The sequence below is a fragment of the Canis lupus genome, chromosome X (assembly GCF_048164855.1).
Source record: "Canis lupus baileyi chromosome X, mCanLup2.hap1, whole genome shotgun sequence".
NCBI lineage: Eukaryota > Metazoa > Chordata > Mammalia > Carnivora > Canidae > Canis > Canis lupus.
Window position 1 is genome coordinate 62,981,551 of NC_132876.1, and position 26,122 is coordinate 63,007,672.

General features: G+C 37.7%; 1 protein-coding gene across 2 annotated transcripts in view; it reads right to left on the reverse strand.

Annotated features, from left to right (window-relative positions):
• GPR174 (G protein-coupled receptor 174) overlaps positions 1-26,122 on the reverse strand; it is a 63,435-nt gene that overhangs the window by 23,968 nt on the left and 13,345 nt on the right. For both annotated transcript variants that reach the window (XM_072818152.1, XM_072818151.1), the window contains exon 2: positions 14,653-14,744. The gene's annotated coding sequence lies outside the window, so the exon portion shown is untranslated. The remainder of the gene's footprint in view (positions 1-14,652; positions 14,745-26,122) is intronic.

The following is a 26,122-nucleotide window of genomic DNA, read 5'->3' on the forward strand; positions in this document are numbered from 1 at the left end:
TAGCAGTCTTTACGTTCTGTCTCCCTTTCTGATATTTCCCACACATTTCTTCTCCCTTCCCTTATTTTCCCTTTCACTATTATTTATATTCCCCAAATGAATGAGAACATATAATGTTTGTCCTTCTCCGACTGACTTACTGATGAACAGATAGAGAATATGTGTATGTATACACACACACACTGGATTACTACTCAGCCATAAAAAAAGCATGAAATCTTGCTATTTGCAACAACATAAAATCAAATAAAGAATCTTTATCAGCAAATGCAAATCTTTGTAACTTTCCATAATAAAACCATTAATATTTAGCAATATTTCAAAAGGTGGAACATATATTTATATTTTATATCTTTCTATAACATTTTGACATGAGTAATAGCTTTGTTTTCTCTTTATTATGTTAAATAGCATAACTTTCTTAGTTTAGATTGATATAAATCTGCAGGTGTCTTTATCAGTTATAGGTTGAAGCATATGTACAAAATCTTTTAAGTATCCACACTGTGATGACCTAAAACTCTGACATTCAAAAAAACTTATTTATTTTTCTGGCCTTATCACTTATACTCTTCTAAATGCTCTAGGCTTCCATTATGTCAGGGTATCCTTGAATACATCATGTACTTTGCTCTGACATCTCTGACTTTTAATTTAACCTACACTTCTTTATTTTCCAAGTTTTTGAATAATCCAGTTTCACATAATTTTTGCACAAGTGTTATATTCAAATATATTTGAATATGAATATAGCACAAGTGTTATAGTATGTGTTTTAAAGTCTTTTCAAGTTATAAAATTCAAAAACATTTAATAATTTCTACCTAATGTTTTAATCATTGATATGAGCTACATCAAAGCATTTGGGGATTACAAAAGACACTTTTTAAAAGAACATTTCCTTTTATTAGAATTACATCTGATTTTTTTTATAGAATTGTCTCTCTTCCCTCAACAGTAAAATTTGTTCTTATGTATTATCATTTGCTAATGGATAAAACAAGTGCTCTGAATGGCATCCCAGTGAACTGATTAGGATTTCCTTCATGGTTTCTCCTGAAATATTTACAATATATTCATTTAAGTATTTGGGAATCAAATTGAAGAAACTTTCAGGAACAATCAAAAAGAAAATACATCTTCAGAGAAACCGGGGTCTCACAAGTTCATTGTCCATTTCGCATTTTTTAAAAAAGTCCAATTGTAAATTTATGATTTTCATTTGCAGCCTTGAACTAAGGCAGAATACACAACTCAAAATAGTCACTGCTTTTTAAAAAAAATAACTCTCCAAAGTATACATTTAAGCAGCCACATTGTATTACCATCAAAGGAAGTACAAATAAAATCAAGTCAGATTAAAAAAATATCCCCTTCCATTCAAATACACAACAAGATGGAGTAGAGCACACTTTGTGGCAATGTGGTACTCTTTTTACTTTCTCTACCACAGCCTGCTGCCTTCCTATAGGAGGAAATGACGAGTCCCTCCCCCACCATAGCAAGGGGAATCACCAAGTACCTTAATGTGTGTTGAATGGTCCCTGGTCTTTAAAACTTGAAGTTGAAAAAAAGATCATACTTTTTCTAATTAAATTTACCTGTTGATTTTATCACTTTTATTTCTGACATAGGCCAATTTCTTACCTCTCTATGTTATGAACTACTCAAAAAGATGGACTTCTGGATACCTGTAAGCCTAGGAAATAAGTTTAGCCTACGGGAAGTTTAGGAGTAATTTAGTCACGAGCTTGGTATTTTCTTATTTTAAATTCCTTCCCCTTAAGTGAATCTTGCAAAAGGTTAAAAGAGAAGCCATTTCTTTTTTTAAATATTTTTATTTAGTTATTCATGAGAGAGAGAGAGAGGGAGGGGCAGAGACACAGGCAGAGGAAAAAGCAGGCTACATGCAGGGACCCTGATGAGGGATTCAACCCCGGGACTCCAGGATCAGGCCCTGGGCCAAAGGCAGGCATTAAACCGCTGAGCCACCCAGGGATCCCCAAAAGAGGCCATTTCTAAACCAAAAAATTTGTGTGTGTGTGTGTTTCGTGGTATCATTTTTTTAAATAATAAATTTATTTTTTATTCGTGTTCAATTTGCCAACATACAGAATAACACCCAGTGCTCATCCTGTCAAGTGCCCCCCTCAGTGCCCGTCACCCATTCACCCCCACCCCCTCCGCCCTCCTTCCCTTCCACCACCCCTAGTTCGTTTCCCAGAGTTAGGAGTCTTCATGTTCTGTCTCCCTTTCTGATATTTCCTACCCATTTTTTCTCCCTTCCCTTCTATTCCTTTTCACTATTATTTATATTCCCCAAATAAATGAGACCATATAATGTTTGTCCTTCGATTGACTTATTTCACTCAGCATAATACCCTCCAGTTCCATCCACGTTGAAGCAAATGGTGGGTATTTGTCATTTCTAATGGCTGAGTAACAAAGTAAAAAGTATTTTTTTTTCTCAACGAAGAGCATTATTTCCAATATTTAGTTGTTTTTAATGGTTATATTTCTGAAATGAAATGTAAGTACCCACCCCTTGAAATGCATTTAGAGTTCATTGTATTTACCCCTTTTCTTTGTACATTTTAACAAGTGTTAGCAAATTACAATTTAGCTTTAAGAGATGGCCATGGCTTGAGTTCAGATGGACCGTCTGTACTTACCAACATAAATATATGTCATGTACAAAGTGATTGGAATAATAACTCTAACAGTTTGATATTCCATTGCTTTTTATCAGCAGTTCACATCAGTGACAGAGTAATTGCAAATATGTGAAGTCTGATTATTTTTATCAGGATGATCTTCAAATGGTTATATGCTTCCATCATTTGTTATGTTAATGGTACTATCTCTCTCTCTCTCTCTCTCTCTCTCTCTCTCTCTCTCTCTCTCTCTCTCCCTATGTACCTATCATCCAACTATCCATACACGAATCACTTAGACAAGGCTTCATACATGAGATAAGAGGAATATTAAAACAAACTGCTAACAATTCTAAATTTATCTAAAACCAAGACCCTTCTCTTTCACTGTCCTTTCCAATATTGGGAACATCACTGATATCATTAATAATTCAAGGGTTCAAATTTAAAGTCTTCTTTAATCCTTCCCCCCCCCAAGACTTTTCTTCTCAGCCTTCTTTTTTTAAAGATTTTATTTATTTATTCATGAGAGACACACACAGAGAGAGGCAGAGACACAGGCAGGAGAAGGAGGCTCCATGCAGGGAGCCCGACGTGGGACTCAATCAGTGTCTCCAGGATCATACCCTGGGTGGAAGGCAGCGCTAAACTGCCACCAGGCTGCCCTCTTCTCAGTCTCCTTATATAGACTGCTACTGGGTTCATTTGATCTTCCTCATAACATTGTTCTGATCAGCCTTATTTTTGCCTTAGCCCTGGCTCTATCTGACTTATTACTCTCATAACCTTTCTAACTATTCCATAAACATAGTCTACATACCACACCAAGGTATTCATCTGTAGGAAAATCCTTTGCCTGGGAGGATGAATAGTACTCTCTATTTGGAACCTCTGCATTTGTGGAAAATTACCCAAGAAACTCAAACACAACACACACAACACACACACAACACACACACACACACACACACACACACATATTACCATTCTGGACTCCATCAATGCATTGAAAATTTAGAATACGGAACATCTCACAGTGCTACTAAATAAAAAAAAAACTTATCAAAAAGTAAGCATCCAACTGAGTTTGCTTTTCCTACCATTTGAAGGTAATATAGATTTGAAAATATATATTGTGATGCATTTCTTTAAATTAGTCATAGCAGAGGAACTTCGGTGTAATGAAAATCATATTAGGTTAAGAGTGATAATTCTTGAGTTCCTGTTCCATCTCTGCCATTGGATGTCAGTGCGACTATGGGAAAGTCAATTTATCTAGGCTCTCATTTCCTTGCTGGGGGGGCACTCTAAATACTCTTGATTTTTAGTTTTTACTTGACGTCCAGATAGTTATCCAGTGCAATGCTAGTTTCAACTGTACAAAATATAGTGATTCAACACTTCCATATAGCACCCAGTGCTCATCACAAGTGCACTCCTCAATTCCCATCATCTATTGAACCAATGCCCCAACTCCCACTCCCCTCCAGTAATCATTCGTTTTTTTCTGCATAGTTACCAGTCTGTTTCTTGATTTGCTTCTCTCTCTTTTTTTTACTCTTTGCTCCTTTGTTTGGTTTTCTACTTCCATATATGAGTGAAACAACATGGCATTTGTCTTTCTCTGACTGACTGAATTCACTTAGCATAACACTCTCTAACTCTATCCATGTCATTGCAAATAACAAAATTTCATCCTTTTTTATGGCTGAGTAATATTTCAGTGTGTGTGTGTGTGTGTGTGTGTGTGTGTAAGACTTCTTTATCCATTCATCAGTTTATGGACACTTTATCCATTCATCAGCTGTTTCCATAATTTGGCTATTGTAGTTAATGCTGCTATAAACATCTGCATGGGGGTGCCTGAGTGTTTCAGTCACTTTAGCATCTGACTCTTGGTTTCCACTCAGGTCATAATCTCAGGGTCATTGGATTGAGCCCTGTGTTGGGCTCTGTTCTCAGCACAGAGTCTGCTTGTCCCTCTCCCTCTGCTCCTCCCTCCACACTCTCTCTCTCTCTCTCTCTCTCTCCCTCTCTTTATTCCTCTCTCTCTCTCTCAAATAAATGGATAAGTAAAGTAGTTTTAAAAAATAAATATAGGGATCCCTGGGTGGCGCAGCGGTTTGGCGCCTGCCTTTGGCCCAGGGCGCGATCCTGGAGACCCGGGATCGAATCCCATGTCGGGCTCCTGGTGCATGGAGCCTGCTTCTCCCTCTGCCTGTGTCTCTGCGCCTCTCCCTCTCTCTCTCTGTGTAACTGTCATAAATAAATAAAAATTAAAAAAAAAAATGTTTAAAAAAAAAAATAAATAAATAAATAAATATAAAAAAATCCAGGTGCATGTCTCTCTTTGGATTAATATTTTAGTAGTTTTGGGGTAAATACTTAGTAGAGCAATTGCTGGATCAAAGAATAGTTCTACTTTCCACTGTTTGAGGAACCTCCAAATTGATTGCCAGAGTGGCTAAACCACTTTGCATTCCCACCAATAGTGTGAGAGGGTTCCTTTTCTCCTCATCCTTGTCAAATCTATGTCTTGTGTTGTTGATTTTAGCCATTCTGACAGATATAAGGTGATATCTCATTGTAATTTAGATCTCCATTTTCCTGATTATCAGTAATATTGAGCATATTTTCATGTGTATGTTGATCATCTGTATGTCTTTATTGGAAAAATGACTATTCATGTCATCTGCCCATTTTTAACTAGGTTTATTGGGGTTTGGGGGTGTTTTTTGGTTAGTTCCTTATAGATTTTGGATACTACATCTTTAACAGATATGTCCTTTACAAAGATCTCCCATTCCAAAGGTTACCTTTTAGATTTCTTGATTGTTTACTTAGCTGTGCAGATTTTTATCTTGAAGCCCCTGTAGTTTATTTTTCCTTTTGTTTCCCTTGCCTCAGGAGACCTAGTTAGTAACAAGGTGCCAAAAACGAAGCGGTTGCTGCCTGTGTTCTCCTCTAGGATTTTTTTTAAATTTTTTTTTAAATTTATTTATGATAGTCACAGAGAGAGAGAGAGAGAGGCAGAGACACAGGCAGAGGGAGAAGCAGGCTCCATGCACCGGGAGCCTGATGTGGGATTCGATCCCGGGTCTTCAGGATCGTGCCCTGGGCCAAAGGCAGGCGCCAAACCGTTGCGCCACCCAGGGATCCCCCTCCTCTAGGATTTTGATCATTTCCTGTCTCACACTTAAGTCTTTCATCCATTTTGAATTTATTTTTGTGTATGTGTAAGAATACAATCTAGTTTCATTTTTTTTTTGCATGCTGCTGTCCATTTTTCCCAACACCATTTGCAGAAGAGACTCTCTTTTTTTCCATTGGATATTATTTTCTCCTTTTCAAAGATAAACTGACCGTATACTTTTGGATTTATTTCTGGATTTTCTATTTGTTCCATTGATCTATGCATTTGTTTTTGTGCCAGTACCATACTGTCTTGATCACTACAACTTTGTAATATAACTTGAAGTCTGGAATTGTAATGCCTCCAGCTTTGCTTTTCTTTTTCAAGTTTGCTCTGGGCATTGGGGGTCTTTTGTGCTTCCATACAAACTTTAGGATTGTTTACCCTAGGTCTGTGAGAAATGCTGGTGGTATTTTGATAGGGATTGCATTGTATTTTTTAAGATTTTAATTTATTTATTTGAGAGAGAGAGAGAATGAATGGTGGGGAAGGGAAGAGGGAATGAGAGTAGCAGACTCCCCACTGAGCAAGGAGCCCATTGTGAAGCTGAATCCCAGGACTTTGAAATCATGACCTGAGCTGAAGGCAGACACTTAATTGACTGAGCCACCCAGATGTCCGACAGGAATTGCTTTAAATGTGTAGATTTCTTTGGGTAGTATTGACATTTTAACAATATTTGCTTTACAATTCATAAACATGAAATATCTATCTATTTCTTTGGTCATCTTCATTTTCTTTCATTAGTATTTTATAGTTTTCAACGTACAGGTCTTTCATGTCTTTGCTTAGGTTTATTCCTAGGTGTCTTATTAATTTTGTTGCACTTATAAATGAGATTGATTCTGGAATTTCTCTTTCTGCTGTTTTATTATTGGTGTATAGAAATGCAAGGGTTCTGTATATTGATTTTATATCCTGTGATTTTACTGAATTTGTTTATCATATCTAGTAGTTTTTAGTGGAGACTTTCAGGTTTTCTATATACAGTATCATGGCATCTGCCAAAAGTTAAAGTTTTACTTCTTCCTTTCTGATTTGGATGCCTTTTCTTTCTTTTTGTTGTCTGACTCCTGTGCCTAGAACTTCCAGTCTATGTTGAATAAAATCATGTGAGTGTCCATTCTTGCCTTGTTCCTGACCACAGAGGAAAAGCTCTCCATTCTTTATCATTTTGCTTGACATTAGTTGTAGGTTTTTCATATAAGGCCTTTATTATTTTAAGGTATTTTCTATCTACATCTACTTTGTTGAGGATTTTTATCATGAATAGATGTTATAGTTTGTCAGATGTTTTTTCTGCATCTATTGAAATTATTGCATGGTTGTTATATTTCTTTAATTAATGTGATGCATCATGTTACTTTATTTGTGAATATTGAACAATCTTTGCATACCAGAAATAAGTCCCACTTGATCATGATGAAGGGTCTCTTTAATGTACTGCTAGATTTGGTTTGCTCTTATTTTATTTTATTTTATTTTTTTATTTATTTTGTATTTATTTATGATAGTCACACACAGAGAGAGAGAGAGGCAGAGACATAAGCAGAAGGAGAAGCAGGCTCCATGCACCGGGATGCCCGACGTGGGATTCGATCCCGGGTCTCCAGGATCACGCCCTGGGCCAAAGGCAGGCGCTAAACCGCTGCGCCACCCAGGGATCCCTGCTCTTATTTTATTGAGGACTTTTGTGTTTTTATTCATCAGAGATATTGGACCTTTTTTTAGTGGAGTCTTTATCTAGTTTTGGTATCAGGGTAATGCTGGAGACCTAGAATGAATTTGAAAGTGTCTCTTCCATTTCTGTTTCTTTGGAATATTTTGAGGAGAAAAGTATTAACTCTTCTCTAAATGTTTGGTAGAATTCACCTGTGAACACATATGGTCATGGACTTTTGTTTTTTGGGAGATCTCTTTTTATTAATGATTCAATTTCTTTGGTGGTTATTGGTCTGTACAAGTTTTCTCTTTCTTCCTGTTACATTTTTTGGTAGTTTATATCTTTTTAGGAATTATTTCTTCCAGGTTGTCTAATTGTTGGTATATAGTTTTTCATTATATTCTCCTTTAAGTATGTTTCTCTGGGATTGGTTGTTATTTTTCACTTGTAATTATTGTTATTTGGGTCCTTTCTCTTATTTGATAAACCTGGCTAGAGTTTCATCAATTTTATTTTTTTTAAATAAATAGCTTCTGTTTTCATTCATCTGTTCTATTGGTCTTTTTTTTTTTTTTAGCTTCTCTATCATTTATTTCTGCCCTAATCTTTATTATTTCCCTCCTTCTGCTATCTGTAGGCTTCATTGTTGTTCTTTTTCTAGCTCCTTAAGGTGAAGGTTAGGTTTTTTATTTGAGATTTTTATTGCTTCTTGAGATAGACCTGTATTTCTATATACTTCCCTTTTAGGATCACTTTTGTTTGGATCCTAAATGGTTTTGGATTCCAATGGTTTTGGGCATTCTGTTTTCTTTTTCACTTATTTCTGTGTATTTTTTACTTCTTCTTTTATCTCCTGGCTGTCCCATTCATTGTTTAATGGCATGTTATTTAAGCTCCATGCATTTGTGGTCTTTACAGATTTTTCTTGTAGTTAAGTTCTAGTTTCATAGCATTGTGTTCTGAAAAGGCGTATGGTATGATTTCAATCTTCTTGTATTTGTCAAGGCCTGTTTTGTGGCCTAATGTGTGATTTATTCTGGAGAATGTTCCACGTGGACTTACAAAGAATGTGTATTCTGCTGTTTCAGGATGAAATGCTCTGAATATATTTGTTAAGTCCATCTGTTCCAGTTTGTCATCCAAAGTTATTGTTTTCTAGTTGATTTTCTGTTTAGAATATTTGTCCATTGATGTAAGTGAGGTTTTAAAATCCTCTGCTGTCATTATATTATTACCAATTAGTTCTTATATGTTTTTGTTATTTTAAATTTTTATTTATTTATTCATGAGAGACACACACACACAGAGAGGAAGAGACACAGGCAGAGGGAGAAGCAGGCTCCATGCAGGGAGCCTGACGTGGGACTAGATCCCAGGACTCCAGGATCACGCCCTGGGCCAAAGGTGGCGCTAAACCACTGAGCCACCTGGACTGCCCTTAATTGGTATTTTTTGAATAGAGAGTGGACGTGAGTATGGGGGGAGGGAAGAGGGAGACTGATAGTCCTAAACAGGCTTAACACTCAGTATGGAGCCCAATGTGGACTTCATCTCACAACCCTGATATCATGACCTGAACTGCACATCAAGTATCAGATGCTTAACCAACTGAGACACCCAGGCACCGTTTGTTATTAATTGTTTTTTATATGTGAGTGCTCTCATGTTAATGTATAAATATTTACAATTGTTACATCCTCTATTTGGATTTTGCCCTTTGTTATTATATAGTGCCTTTATTTGTCTCATGTAACATTCCTTGTTTTAAAGTCTAGTTTGTTTACAATAAGTATTACTGCTCAGGTTTTCTTTTGACATCCATGTGCATGATAAATGTAGGTGTTTTTAGGTCTAAAAATAGTCTCTTTTAAGCAACATATAGATTGTTGTTTCTTTTTAATACATAATAACATCCCATGCCTTTTGATTGGAGAATTTAGTCCATTTATATTTAAAATAATTATTGATAGATATGTATTTATTGCAACTTTCTTACTTGCTTGTCATTGTTTCTGGAGATTTTCTCTGATCTTTTCTTGTCTTTGTCCCTTTTAGTCTCTTCTTGGCACTAAAAACATCTCTGTTAATATTTCTCACAGGGCTTGTCCAATGGTCATGAATTACTTTAGTTTTTGTTTTTCTGGGAAACTCTTCAGTCTATTTCTATTCTGAATGATAGCCTTGCTGGATAGAATATTTTTGCTTCAGATATATCCCATTCAGCAATTTGTCACATAATGTCACTCCTTTCTGGCTTGTCAAGTTTGTGTTGAGAAACCTTCAGCTAGACTTAATGGTTTTTCTCTGTACATTAGGGACTGGTTTTGTTTTGCTACTTTTAAGATTTTTTTCTTTATCATTATATTTTGGAAATTAAATCACACTATACCTTGGTGTTGACCTGCCTTTGTTAATTTTGATAGTTCTCTGTGCCTTCTTGATCTCGATGTATGTTTCCTTCTGCAGATTAAGGAACTTTTCAACTATCATTTTTTGAAATACATGTTCTGATGCTTTTTCCCACTCTTCTTTTAGCACTTCTATAAAATGAAATTTTGATGTACTATGTTTGATGGACTCATTGAGTCCCCTAAATCTACTCTTGTGTTGCATTATTCTTGTTTCTCTCTTTGTTCAAATTGATTACTTTCCATTACTTTGTCTTCCAGGTTATGAATCCATTCCTCTCTTTGCTATTCATTGCATCAAGCCTGTTCCTGATCTTGTTTATCACACTCTTCATCTCTGAAACCTTTTAAATTCCTTTATCTCTGTGGTAAGGGTCTCACTGATGTTTTCTATTCTATCCTCAAGCCCACTGAGTAGCCCCATTATTGTTGCTTTAAATTCTCTATCAGGGATCTTACATATATCTCTTTTGCTTATATCTCTGGCAATGGTTTTATTCTGTTCTTTCATTTGGGATAAATTCTTCCATCTTTACATTTTGTCTAAGTCTCTGCCTTCTTATCTGTGTTAGAAAGGCAAATTATGTTTCCTACTCCTGAAAGTAATGGCCTTATGAACCCAAGGTCATGTAGTGCCCATATCCTGGTGCTTCAGAGTGTGTCACTAGTGTGTGCTGCATGGACTCTATTTTTTTTTTGTCTGCTCCATCTTTCAGGCCAGTCATCTGCAGAAGCTCTCCTTTCCTCCTGTGGGCAGTGTTTCATACTTGGCCTGAATGTAGTGTGTTTTAACTAGGTGAGCTCTGGTTTGCTTGTGAAATGAGACCTGTCACTTTCTCCTCCAGAACTGAGTCTCTGTAGAACTCTCTGGTTGGAAGACATGGTGTGTGTAGGGGGTTGTGCTGGTCTTCTGGGTGAGGGGCCTGCTATGGTGGGAATGTCAAGAGTTATTGAGAAGAGCACTCTTGCCAGATCATAGAGTTTTGGGTTTATTGGATTTAAGTTAGGCAGACAGCATGGGTGCTGTGGTGCTTCCTGAAGGTGGCTCTGTGTTTATGCTGAGTGCTGGGTGAGGGAAATGTTGTTGTCCTTTGTTCCCAGTGAAGTGTGTCTATGAATGAAGCCTCTCAGGGACAAACTCTGGGAAGAGTGAATCATCTTCCCATTTTGTGCCCTAGGCAGTCTTAAGATTGCTGCTTCCACACTGTCTGCCTCTGCATTGTTTCCCTGCCTTCTCTTCAGGGTCTGATCTGACTAGCATCAGCCAACCCTACTGACCATTACTCCAGTCTATAAGCTGGGTTGGTTACAAGAATTGATGGAAGTCAGCCTCTCATTTTACAAGCCAATGCCTTTTGGCAGAAGTTTATCTGCATTCTCCTGTATGCTCCTCTCTCTTATCCTCTGTGCCTGTGGTTCCCTTTTCTGTAGCACTTGCAATCCATTTCTCCTCTAAATCATGTCCGCATGCTTCCTAACTTCTTCAGTGTGGTCTCCTCTCCCTTTAGTTGTGGAGTTTGTTCTGTCAGTCTTCAGATGTATTTCTGAGGTATTAAAATGATTTGATAGTTATATAATTGGGTTCATAGAATGAGGCAAGACAAGGGTCCTCCTACTCTGCTGGCATCTTCTTCTCTACCTCCTCATTATTCTTTGAAATGGGTAGATTAAACTAACTTTTATGGGCAATTTTAGCTCTAATACTGCATCATTTTACTTCTGGGTTTTAAATAGCCCTGGTATTTAATGACATATTTCGTGCGGATGCATATATAATTATTGCATAATATACAAATATTTCATAAATAATGAGGCATCATTTATGGTTGATAAGAGCATGGGACTCTGGAACCAGTCTGCCAAAAGGGAGGTGTCTGGAAAAATGGTTAAAATAGATAAAGACAATTAAGAGGTAGAAAATTCCAGTTATAAAAACGTACACCATAAGTAATATAGTCCATAATACTGTAATAACATTATATTGGGACAGATGGTGACTACAATTATCATGGTGAGCATTGGGTAATATATAGAATTACTGAATCAGTATGCTACACATCTGAAACTAACATAGCACTGTATGTTCATTACACATCAATAAAAAAATCAGACTCTGCCTCTGACTAGCTGTGTGATTTGGGGCAAGTTACCTGAACATTTCTGTGTCTCAATTGCCTCATCTGTAAAAAGTGATAATAGTGCCTACCTCTATGAGTATTGAATGAGTTAATATTTCTGTAAGTGATATATAAATATGTTCTTAAAAATGAACAAATTCTGGGGTGCTCTAATGAATGCAAACTCATGTCTTTTAATCATTAAAAGAAATTACATATTTTTTCATGCATATATTTTTATTACTAAAAACTTCTATTGTTTGTTTTGCTTTTTGTTTTTGTTTTTGGCTAATAGTAATAGTTATGTATTTCCTTTTCTCTCTCAAGCCTGAGGTTGTATTATGATTAGAGACATCTGTGGCTATTAATAAATAAAAATGCACTTGAATTTCCCCAGTTAACTTGACTTTTATATCATAACATGAACTCAGGATCAACCAGCACTTTCATTTCTTAATACCTCCAATGGAGGTATAGTTCTTTACTTGAGGCAAAAGATAATTATTTTTTGACAAAGGAAGTATGCTATTTAGGCTACCCCACTTATTAATTACTAATTTATGAGTGTTGAAAATATAATGTGCTTCAACAGGCACCTAATTATTTTTATTCTTGTTTCACTGAGCTCTCCATCTATACTCATCCTGATTATGTCAGGGAAAAAGTTTCAAGTAGTCTTGTACAGAGGTTCTTTCCACTTTTACAAGAAAGTGCAACTAGAAAGAAAAGATAGAATGATTTCAATTTTGCTTCCAGATAGCCATAAATCCATACACTAAAAAGTTAAACGTGCACGTATTCACAAACAGGGATTATGAACACTCTAAGGAGTTGTGTTAGTTATTAAAACTCTGAACTCCTGGGTAATTGAATGTGACCATGTTTAGGGTCTTTTTCTCTCCATGTTTAAGTTATCTGTGCAGTCATTTTGCTCCTGATTCTTTTGAAGTATAATTAGCATTCAGTGTTATATTAGTTTTAGGTATGAAATATAATGATTCAATAACTGTACACATTACTTAGTGCTCATCAAAGTAAGTGTTTTCTCAATCCCCTTTATCTATTTCACCCATTCCCCAATCCACCTTCCTTCTTGCAACACCAGTTTGTTCTCTGTATTTAATAATTTGGTTTTTTTTTTGTTTGTAGTTTTTGTTTGTTTTGTTTCTTTTTAATTTTTTAGAAGGAGAGAGAGAAAGAGAGAGAGAGAGTTCAGAAGGAGAGAGAGAGAGAATCTTAAGCCGGCTCCACCCCCAGCACAGAGCTGGATTTAGGGCTCAGTCTCACAACTCTGAGATCATGACCTGACCCAAAATCAAGAGTTGGATGCTTGACTGGCTGAGCCACCCAGATGTTCCTGTTTCTTTTGTGTCTTAAATTTCACATGTGAGTGAAATCACATGGTATTTGTCTTTCTCTGACTGACTGATTTCACTTAGTATAATACTCTCTAGGTCCATCCATGTTGTTGCAAATGGCAAGATTTCATTCTTCTTATGGCTGAGTAATATTCCATTAGATAGATAGATAGATAGATAGATAGATAGATAGATAGATGATAGATATCACTTCTTTATCCATCCATCTATCGCTGGACACTTGGGTTGCTTCCATAATTTACCTGTTGTACATTTAAGTATTTGGATAACACCAAAATAAACAGCTTTTGCACAGCAAAGGAAGCTGTCAAAAAAAGGCCATCTACTGAATGAAAGAAAATAATGCAAATGATGTATCCAATATTTCATTAATATCTAAAATATATAAAAAATACATACAACTCAACAGCAAAAACCTATAATAACCTTATCAAAAAATGGACAGAGGATCTAAATAGACATTTTTTTTCCCAAGGAAGACATACAAGTGGCCAACAGATACATGAAAAGATAACATCACTAATAATCAGGAAAATGTAAATTAAAATCACAATGAGATATTTCTGGCTGATATTTTTTAATGAGCTTAAGTATTAGACATGTCCTCTTACAATGGTTAGATATCTAGGCTGGCGCTTCAATAATACCTTTCTTATAAGAATAAACATCTAGAAAAATGAGCCAAAAATAAAAAATCAACACTCCCCTCTCTCCAAAATCTGCATCTTCCAAATCTGTTCTTAACCTAAGATTCAATGACTTTTAAGTTTACCAATCAATAAATAGCTCTTTCCTATTATTCATGTGATTCACTTACAACTATCCTATTATTCCTTCTCAGTAAATAGCATCCCCTTCCTCAGTGCACACATATTACTCTTTATAACTAGAATGGACAATATGTGCTGAGTGATACTTATGTATTTTTGTTTGCTTAATAGATAAAGTCAGGGACAGTATGGCTCATTTCCCTTTTGCCTCAGTTTCCAATATGACTCAACAAGACAATATTTGAAAGAATATCTCATTCTACAAAATACTCCAGAAACAGTAGCTTTTCATGTTCCATAAGATACATTCTTTGACTGCAAGAATCTGATTATTTTCTGGTAATCTAAAAATGAACCAGCAAATGTAGGACAGGTGACTAGTGAAGGCTCTCAGGCCAGTGCTCACAATGAAAAAGCACTCTGTTAGGGATGATGTCAAAATGGAATCAAGACTATTTGAGTACCTACCCTTTTCTCCAATGCTGGTGGAGTTCCTTAATCAGAGCAATAGGGTCTTCTGAAGAAGCCATGAGGAATCTTGCTGGTTTAATTCATTTATGCTTGAAAAAAATAGAAAAACAGTGATCAAGTGAAGAAGATTCTCATAGAGGGCTGGGATATTTCAGTAGATGGATGCTGATACCCCAAAAATGGATTACCATGGGCAAAAATAGTATGGAGCGAGTTATACTTAGCTGCTGGTGGTAGTAAAGTTGAGTGGGCATCCCTTTACCATCTGACATATTTTTTTGACTTAGTCTTTGGAAAGGGTGAGCAATGATAGGAATTTCAGTGGCAGGATTCACATGTCACTCCTTGGTCACAAGGAACTCTTAACTATGATTAACTAGCCTAGAAAAATCCCATAGCTTGTAGTCAAACACAAAACAGTTGGAGGGTAGAAACTGATTTTTCTCACATGGGAATCTTTTCTGAATTCTTATAACCACAACTGCTTCATTGATTAATGTATACACACGGAGAGAGATCTAAATGGACACTGGCTCAGCTGATGCTGAGAGAGATTAACTTCTACAAAAAAACTGCCTCGCAGGTACCATTGCAATGCTTGCAGATGGCTTCTTATGTGGGGTAGTTTAGATGCACCAAAAAACATACTCCACTCCTTTCTGTTCCATGTTGTGCAATGATATCTTGCCTGGGGTTGCCACTTTCCCTGAAATATCCCATTATAGATTCAATTCTTTAACTCACTTGGTCTCCAAGAATTCCTTTTTTTTAATGGCTTGTATTCTGAGAGAGAGAGAGAGAGAGAGAGAGAGAGAGAGAGAGAGAGAGAGAGAATGTGTGAATGGGGGAGGGACGGGGAGAGAGAGAGTCTTAAGCACGCTCCACACCCAACACGGAGCCCCATGTGGGGCTCAATCTCACTACCCTGATATCATGACCTGAGCTAAAATCTAAAGTCAGATGCTTAACTGACTGAGCCACCCAGGTGACTCTACAAGTATTTCTTAATAAATGAAAATACTACAAGGAGGATTTTAACATTAACCTATAAACTGTAGTCAATCAGATATGTTAGTTTTCACCTTAGAGACTGAACAGGATGAAATATACAAATAGAGATGCATTTTACTTTGTAGAAAAGGGAAGTAATGGAACAAAGATGGGGACAGTCTTAGGTGGTGCAATGTATTAGGATTACTAGAGAAGCCAGATTATATCATAAGTGTTGTCAGAGAATTCTACAAAAGGGAGGAGTAGACAGGAAAGATAGAAGGCAGACAGCCAACATAATAGCTTCTACTAAACAAATTTGTGTCAAACTAGTTCTTTTAAGAGTCTTTTCTCATCAAGAGTGCAATCTCCTTGGGGAGAGGCTTCCTTTCGAGGAAACTAGAATTTGAATACCAGCTTCATTTTGGAGCTGTTGAACCACTTGTTTTCTGCTCTCCTCCCTGCCCTGCTTCATTTTCATCCTTTTTTACAATAAGTACAATAATGTATACCCCTGGGGTGTGTTGTTAAGATTACGTAAGATATCCCAAGTAAAAGGCAGTAGGACAGTGCTTTGCACATAATAGATCTCAATACCTGTCATTTTCTTTTTTATTCTGGCCTCTAACATATATTAAATAAGATGTTTACATCTTATTTACAAAGGGTACAAAGGGACTTTTCATAAATGCTTAAAAAGACTTGGTGAAGGAAAAAAATAGTGGTGACAATAAAATATACTAGAGTAACCAAAAGGCAATCCATATTAGTATTTCAAAAGGGCTAGGAAAGAAAGCCCAGACAGAAAATTACAAATTAACAGAGTTATGATCCTTATTGGTACTTTTTAATGTGTGAAGGCATAGTCAGAACTATCCAAATACTACCCAAGTGGGCTAGATATATGAGGACAAACTAGAGCAATTGTTCATAAGGACATAATTCAGTGACTGAGAAGAGTTACAGATTAATCATAAACATCACCAGGTAAATCCAGCTAGAGAGAAGCAGATCTTATTGAAATGGTGAATATTTTCAGGGACTTTTTTTCAAGTCTATGTTAATTATATTTCATGGACAAGAGTCATGTAAAATATAAAAACTGGTTTTAGTTTGGGGTTTACTTCATCAAGTACTTTTAGAGAAGTCATATACTCCCAAAGTATTTCACATTATTTGCTGGCTTTTTCAACTCCCAAGACTGGCCACATAAGCTGAGAGAAAGCAGAGTATGGGGGGAAAGCACAGGTGAGAGAACTAGGACACCTGCCTTCTAGTTTTCACCTTATCACTAACTGGTGGTATGACTTTGAGAAAATTACTTCTATTTCTAGGCTTCAATATTTCATCTGTAAAATGTAATAGTTGGACTATATTATCCCTAAGGTTTCGTTGAGTTCTAACAGTCTAAGTCTAGTACAAAGTTTGATTTAGTTAGCATAGGAAGATATTATAGTATGTGGATCCTAAGCTCACCTCGTCCCATGGGTATACCTCGTCACACCAGTGCAACTAATCCAGGAAACAACACAAAGACTGACAGAACAGACTCTGCAGTTAATCCCAGGGAAAAGCCTGCATCAAAAATGGCAGTAGGAGCAGGGATGTGATTGCAAACCAAACTCATGGCCAGACTAACCACAAATGGAAGGGAGAGAACAAGCATGGAAAAGAAAATGAATAAACCCCACACCAGGCACCCCAGACAAAAGCGACCACATTGGGAAGATGAGTCCTAAATTTGGCTTTTAAAACCAGTGGCATTTAACTTTGAACTTTTTTAATAAGTAGGACTTGACTCTGGGTGCTTTAAAAATCAGCATTTTTAGCTGTGGGAAAGCCAAAAGGGAAGCTGAGTCCCATCCATTACGGAGACAGAATATCAATTTCTGCAAAACACAGCAAAGAACCAACAGTTTGAGCAGTGCCTGGAGTATAAGGGAAGGAGATTTATTTACTAATCTCAGAATGTGAGCTGGAAAAACATTGTTCTTTAAAAGACTTCAAGAACAAAATGGCTGGTGGGCACCATTTATCTACCCAATCCCAACCTAGATAGCCAAACACCTCCTGGAACCATCTTGAACTCTCTTCACCTAGCTTGATAACACTGTAGGCCCCATCTCTGTGTTCTTCTGCATAGCTGCCCATCCAATCCAATCCACTCAGCAGTAGTCCCTCCAAAGTGACTCCTGCTCTGGGGAGATAAAAGATAACCACACATACCATCTCAACTGCAGTCCCAGCAGTGGGCTGAGGGCAGATATCTGGTCTGGCCTCTACTGTCAATAAAAACCTCACCAAGGGCAGCACAAGGAGAAAGCCTTGTAGTTTGAGGTCACTGAAACCCCAAGAGACAGACTGAAGGCAGACATCTGGGTCTGACCACAGGTCCCACTCACCAAGGAAATCATCTCACAATGTAAGAAGAGAACCCTGCAGTTCAGTTCAACAGCAGCCCCAGCAAAAGGGCTAAGAGAAGGCATCAGCTATGACCCAACTATAATTCCAAGGCAGTCCTAGACTGGCCCCTTACTGGTACAAGGACCAACAGGCAAAGTGGGCCATTGCAGCTGACTAGACTGAAGGCAAACATGATTCAGCCACAACAGTAGGGTGCATGCAACACAAAGAAGACATCCTTGAAGTGCCTGGCCTGGGTAACTAGGAGACATTGACCTACAGGGCATTGCAGGATCTCTTCTTCATAACACCACTACTTTTAAGATAAGAACCATAACTGATCTTCCTAATAACAAACATAGGAAGTTAAACAAAATGATGATGCAGAGGAATATGTCCCAAATGAAAAAAAAGGGGGAAAAATCACAGCAAAAGGGCTAAATGGAATGGAGATGAGCAATATGCATAATAAAGAATTCAAAGTTATGGCCATAAAGATACTTACTAGACTTGAGAAAAGAGTAGAGGATATCTTCAACAAAGAAAAAATATTATATTTTAAAAAGAACCAGACAAGAAAAACTCAATAACTGAAATGACAAATATGCTATAGAGAATATATAGCATATTAGAGGACATAGAAAAACAGATCAGTGAGTTAGAAGACAAAAAAATAGAAGCCAACTAAGCTAAATGGCAAAAAGGAAAAAAAAGAATAGTTAAAAAGGAGAGTAGGTTAAGGGAATTCAATGACATCATCAATTGTAATAATATTGTCATTATGGAGATTCCAGAAGGAAAAGAGAGAGAAAAGGAACAGAAAATTTATTTGAAGAAATAATGGCTGAAAAACTCCCTAATCTGGGGAAAGAAACAGACATCCAGATTCATAAATCACATAGCTACTGACAAAAGAAAGCCAAGAAAGTTTGCACCCAGACACATAATAATTAAAATGGCCAAAAGTAATAATAGAGAGTTTTAAAAGGAGCAAGAACAAAACAAACAAACAAAACAGTTACATAAAGGGAAACCCCATAAGGCTATCAGCTGATGTTTCAGCAGAAATTTTGTAGGACAGAAGACACTGGCATGACATATTAAAAGCGCTAAAAGAAGTAAAACACCTGTAATCAGAAATACTCTATACAATAAGGTTTTATTCAAAATATAAGGACAGATATTTTCCATGACAAACAGAAATTAATGGAGGTCACATCACTAAAATAGCCTTACAAGAAGTGTTAAAGGGCATTCTTCAAGTGGAAAGAAAAGGCCATAATCAGGAGTAAGAAAATTAGGAAAGGAAAAAAAAATTACAAGTACATGAAAACATAACAAAGGTAGTAGATTGATCACTTATAAACCAGTATAGAGTAAAGCACAAAAGCAGTGAAATCAATTACACCTACAAAAATCAATGTATTTATGAAATAAAAGTAATTTACGGCATGATATCATATACGTAAAATGTGGAAAGTGGAGTAAAAATTAGTACTTTTAGCATGAGTTGAACTTAAGTGATCATCAACTTAATATAGACTTATATGCACAGGATGTTATATATATAAACCTAGTGGTAACCACAAATAAAAAACCTGTAATGGATTTGCAAAAAATAGAGAGAAAAGAATCTAAGCATATCATTAAATAAAGCCATCAGGCTACAAGAGAAGAGATCAAGAAAAAAGAGAGAAAAATACAAAAACAACTATAAAACAAGTAACAAAATGACTATGAGCACACACTTGTCAATAATTATTTTGTAAATGCAGTAAATGGTCCAATCAAAAACACAGGCAGAAAGACTACACAAAACAGCAACACCTACCTATGTGCTGCATAGAAGAGATACATGTCAGTCCTAAAGACATATATAGATTGAAAGTGAAAAGATGTAAAAACAATTATCATGAAAATTGAAACAAAAAGAAAGTATGGTAGCAGTACTTATATCAAACAAAACATACTTTAAAGAATATAATATTCATTTGTTTTAGGGAGGAAGAGAGAGAGAGAGAGCATTCATGAGCAGAGGAAGGGGCAGAGAGAGAGAGAGAATCTCAAGCAGATTCCACCCTGAGCACAGAGCCTGATGCAGGACGTGAACCCATAACCCTGAGATCATGACCTGAGCCAAAATCAAGATACCAAAGTTTAACCAACTGAGCCACTGAGGCTCCTCAAACAAAATAGAATTTAAAACAAAGATTATAACAAGAGATAAAGAAGGATATTACATGATCATAAAGGAAAAATCAAACTAGAAGATATGTCAATTATAAATATTGATGGACTCAACATGAGAGCACCCAAAGACATTAAACAAGTATTAACAGACATGAAGGAAAACCTCCATAGTAACACAACAAGGGAAAAGGACAAACATTATAAGGTTTCATTCATTCAGTGAATATGAAAAATAGTGAAATGGATTAAAAGGGAAAGGAGAGAAAATGTGTGGGAAATATCAGAGAAGGTGACAGAACATGACAGACTCCTAACTGGGAAATGAACAAGAGTTAGTGGAAGGGGAGATGGGTGGGGGGATGGGGTGACTGGGTAATGGGCGCTGAGGGGGGCACTTGATGGGATGAGCACTGGGTGTTATACTATATGTTGGCACATCAAACTCCAATTAAAAAATACAAAAAAAAAAACAATGGTAGAGGACTTTAACACTCCACTTCCATCAATTGATAGATATTCCAGACAGAAAATCAATAAAGAAACAATGGCTTTGAATAACACATTGGAACAGATGACTTTAACATATATTCAAAACATTCCATTCAAAAACAGCTGAACACACATTCAAGTACATATGGAACACTTTTTTTCCAGAACAGATCACATGTTAGACAACAAAACAAGTCTCAATAAACTTTAAAAATGTCAACATCAGGGGATCCTTGGGTGGTTCAGTGGTTTGGTGCCTGCCTTCAGCTCAGGGCGTGACCCTGAAGTCCCAGGATCAAGTCCCACATCGGGATCCCTGTATGGAGCCTGCTTCTTCCTCTGCCTGTGTCTCTGACTCTCTCTCTCTCTCTCTCTCTCTGTGTGTCTCTCATGAATGAATAGATAAAATCTTTAACAAATATATCAAAATCATTTCATACTTCTTTTTCAAACACAATGATATGAAACTAGAAATCAATTACAACAAAAATCTGGAAATAACAAATACATGGAAGATAAGTAGTATGTTAGTAAACAATTAATGTGCCAAAGAAGAAATTAAGGAGGAACTAAAAAACATATGTGAAGAGAAATGAAAATAAAAGCACAATGGTCCAAAATATTTGGGATACAGCAAAACCTGTTATAAGAAAGAAGACTATAGAGGAGGGGCAAGATGGCAGAAGAGTAGGGTCCCCAAATCACCTGTCCCCACCAAATTACCTAGATAACCTTCAAATTATCCTGAAAATCTACGAATTTGGCCTGAGAATTAAAGAGAGAAGAGCTGGAACGCTACAGTGAGAAGAGTTCGCTCTTCTATCAAGGTAGGAAGATGGAGAAAAAGAAATAAAGAAACAAAAGGCATCCAAGGGGGAGGGGTCCCGTGAGGAGCCCGGCTAAGGCCGGGGCGAGTGTCCCCAGGACAGGTGAGCCCCGTCCCGGAGAAGCAGGAGCTGCACCAACCTTCCCGGGCGGAAAGGGGCTCGCAGGGAGTTGGAGCAGGACCCCAGGAGGGCGGGGACGCCCTCAGGCTCCCTGGGACACTAACAGACACCTGCGCGCCCAGGAGAGTGCGCCGAGCTCCCTAAGGGCTGCAGCGCGCACTGCGGGACCCGGAGCAGCTCGGAAGGGCTTGGGCGGCGGCTCTTCAGAGGGAGCTGCGCGGCCCGGGAGCAGCTCAGAGGGGCTCCGGCAGAGGCTCCGCGGAGGCGGCTGCGCAGCCGGGAGCGCGAATCTAATAGCGGAGACATGGAGCACAGGACGTCGGGACACAGCCCAGGATCCGGCCCCCCCCGGACAGGGAGAGGCCGGGAGGGCCCAGGACAGCAAGGACGCTGCTGCGCCGAGCTGAGCAGATCAGCGGCACCGCCCCGGAGCCTCCAGGCCCTGCAGACGGAGAGCTCCAGAGTTCCTGCAGGAGCTGAATCCAGGTTTCCAGAGCTGCAGCAACCACTGGGGTTGTTCCTCCTGGGGTCTCACGGGGTAAACAACCCCCACTGAGCCCTGCACCAGGCAGGGGGCAGAGCAGCTCCCCCAAGTGCAAACACCTGAAAATCAGCACAACAGGCCCCTCCCCCAGAAGCCCAGCTACACGGACGACTTCCGGGGGAAGTTAAGAGACTTAGTATACAAAATCAGAAGATACTCCCCGTGTTTTTTCTTCTTTTTGATTTCTGATTGCTTCCCCCACCATTTTTTTTCACCTTTCTTTCTTTTTCTTTCTCTTTTTCTTCTCTTTTCCTTCCCTTTTTCTTTTTTCTTTTTCTCTTTTCTTTCCTTCTCTCCCTCTCTTTTGCTCCTTAACCCAAGACAACTTGTTTTTGGCCATTCTGCACTGAGCAACGTGACTAGAAGGAAAACCTCACCTCAAAAAAGACTCAGAAACAGTCCTGTCTCCCACAGAGTTACAAAATCTGGATTACAATTCAATGTCAGAAAGCCAATTCAGAAGCACTATTATATAGCTACTGGTGGCTCTAGAAAAAAGCATAAAGGACTCAAGAGACTTCATGACTGCAGAATTTAGATCCAATCAGGCAGAAATTAAAAATCAATTGAATGAGATGCAATCCAAACTAGAAGTCCTAAAGACGAGGGTTAACGAGGTGGAAGAACGAGTGAGTGACATAGAAGACAAGTTGATGGCAAAGAGGGAAACTGAGGAAAAAAGAGACAGACAATTAAAAGACCATGAAGACAGATTAAGGGAAATAAACGACAGCCTGAGGAAGAAAAAATTATGTTTAATTGGGGTTCCCGAGGGTGCTGAAAGGGCCAGAGGGACAGAATATGTATTTGAACAAATAATAGCTGAAAACTTTCCTAATCTGGGAAGGGAAACAGGCATTCAGATCCAGGAAAAAGAGAGATACACCCCTAAAATCAATAAAAAACCGTTTACCACCTCGACATTTAATAGGGAAGCTTGCAAATTCCAAAGATAAACAGAAGTTCCTTAAAGCAGCAAGAGACAAGAGAGCCCTGTCTTTAATGGGGAGGAATATTAGGGTAACAGCAGACCTCTCCACAGAGACCTGGCAGGCCAGAAAGGGCTGGCAGGATATATTCAGGGTCCTAAATGAGAAAAACATGCAACCAAGAATACTTTATCCAGCAAAGCTCTCATTCAAAATGGAAGGAGAGATAAAGAGCTTCCAAGACAGGCAGGAACTGAAAGAATTTCTTGCAGCTCTCCAAGAAATTTTAAGGGGGACTCTTAAAATTCCCCTTTAAGAAGAAGTTCGGTGGAACAATCCAAAAAACAAGGACTGAATAGATATCATGATGACACTAAACTCATATATTTCAATAGTAACTCTGAACGTGAATGGGCTTAATGACCCCATCAAAAGGCGCAGGGTTTCAGACTGGATAAAAAAGCAGGACCCATCTATTTGCTGTCTACAAGAGACTCATTTTTGAGAGAAGGACACCTACAGCCTGAAAATAAAAGGTTGGAGAACCATTTACCATTCAAATGGTCCTCAAAAGAAAGCAGGGGTAGCCATCCTTATATCAGATAAACTAAAATTTACCCCGAAGACTGTAGTGAGAGATGAAGAGGAACACTATATCATACTTAAAGGATCTATCCAACAAGAGGACTTAAGAATCCTCAATATATATGCCCCAAATGTGGGAGCTGCCAAAAATTTAAAACAATTAATAACCAAAGTGAAAAAATACTTAGATAATAATACACTTATACTTGGTGACTTCAATCTAGCTCTTTCTACCCTCGATAGGTCTTCTAAGCACAACATCCCCAAAGAAACGAGAGCTTTAAATGATACACTGGACCAGATGGATTTCACAGATATCTACAGAACTTTGTATCCAAACTCAACTGAATACACATTCTTCTCAAGTGCACATGGAACTTTCTCCAGAATAGACGACATACTGGGTCACAAATCGGGTCTGAACTGATGCCAAAATATTGGGATCATCCCCTGCATATTCTCAAACCATAATGCCTTGAAATTAGAACTAAATCACAACCAGAAGTTTGGAAGGACCTCAAACACGTGGAGGTTAAGGACCACCCTGCTAAAAGATGAAAGGGTCAACCAGGAAATTAAGGAAGAATTAAGAAGATTCATGGAAACTAATGAGAATGAAGATACAACCGTTCAAAATCTTTGGGATGCAGCAAAAGCAGTCTTAAGGGGGAAATACATTGCAATACAAGCATCGATTCAAAAACTGGAAAGAACTCAAATATAAAAGCTAAACTTACACATAAAGGAGCTAGAGAAAAAAACAACAGATTGACCCCACGCACAGCAGAGGAAGAGAGTTAATTAAAATTCGAGCAGAACTCAATGAAATTGAGACCAGAAGAACTGTGGAACAGATGAACAGAACAAGGAGTTGATTCTTTGAAAGAATTAATAAGATAGATAAACATTAGCCAACCTTATTAATAAGAAGAGAGAGGAGACTCAAATTAATAAAATCATGAATGAGAAAGGAGAGATCACTACCAACACCAAGGAAATACAAACGATTTTAAAAACATATTATGAACAGCTATACACCAATAAATTAGGCAATCTAGAAGAAATGGACGCATTCCTGGAGTGTCACAAACTACCAAAACTGCAACAGGAAGAAATAGAAAACCTGAACAGGCCAATAACCAGGGAGGAAATTGAAGCAGTCATCAAAAATCTCCCAAGACACAAGAGTCCAGGGCCAGATGGCTTCCCAGGGGAATTCTATCAAACGTTTAAAGAAGAAATCATACCTATTCTACTAAAGCTGTTTGGAAAGATAGAAAAAGAGAGAGAACTTCCAAATTCGTTCTATGAGGCCAGCATCACCTTAATTCCAAAACCAGACAAAGGCCCCACCAAAAAGGAGAATTACAGACCAATATCCCTGATGAACATGGATGCAAAAATTCTCAACAAGATACTAGCCAATAGGATCCAACAGCACATTAAGAAAATTATTCACCATGACCAAGTAGGATTTATCCCCTGGACACAAGGCTGGTTCAACACTCGTATAACAATCAATGTGATTCATCATTTCAGCAAGAGAAAAACCAAGAACCATATGATCCTCTCATTAGATGCAGAGAAAGCATTTGACAAAATACAGCATCCATTCCTGATCAAAACTCTTCAGAGTGTAGGGATAGAGGGAACTTTCCTCAACATCTTAAAAGCCATCTATGAAAAGCTCACAGCAAATATCATTCTCAATGGGGAAGCACTGAGAGCCTTTCCCCTAAGATCAGGAAGAAGACAAGGATGTCCACTCTCACCACTGCTATTCAACATAGTACTGGAAGTCCTAGCCTCAGCAATCATGCAACAAAAAGACATTAAAGGCATTCAAATTGGCAAAGAAGAAGTCAAACTCTCCCTCTTGGCCGATGACATGATAGTCTACATAGAAAACCCAAAAGTCTCCACCCCAAGATTGCTAGAACTCATACAGCAATTCGGTAGTGTGGCAGGATACAAAATCAATGCCCAGAAGTCAGTGGCATTTCTGTACACTACCAATGAGACTGAAGAAAGAGAAATTAAGGAGTCAATCCCATTTACACTTGCTCCCAAAAGCATAAGATACCTAGGAATAAACTTATACAGAGAGGTAAAGGATCTATACCCTAAAAACTATAGAACACTTCTGAAAGAAATTGAGGAAGACACAAGGAGATGGAAAAATATTCCATGCTCATGGATTGGCAGAATTAATATTGTGAAAATGTCAATGTTACCCAGGGCAATTTACACGTTTAAAGCAATCCCTATCAAAATAACATGAACCTTCTTCAGAGACTTAGAATAAATTATTTTAATATTTGTGTGGAACCAGAAAAGACCCCGAATAGCCAGGGAAATTTTAAAAAAGAAAAACATATCTGGGGGCATCA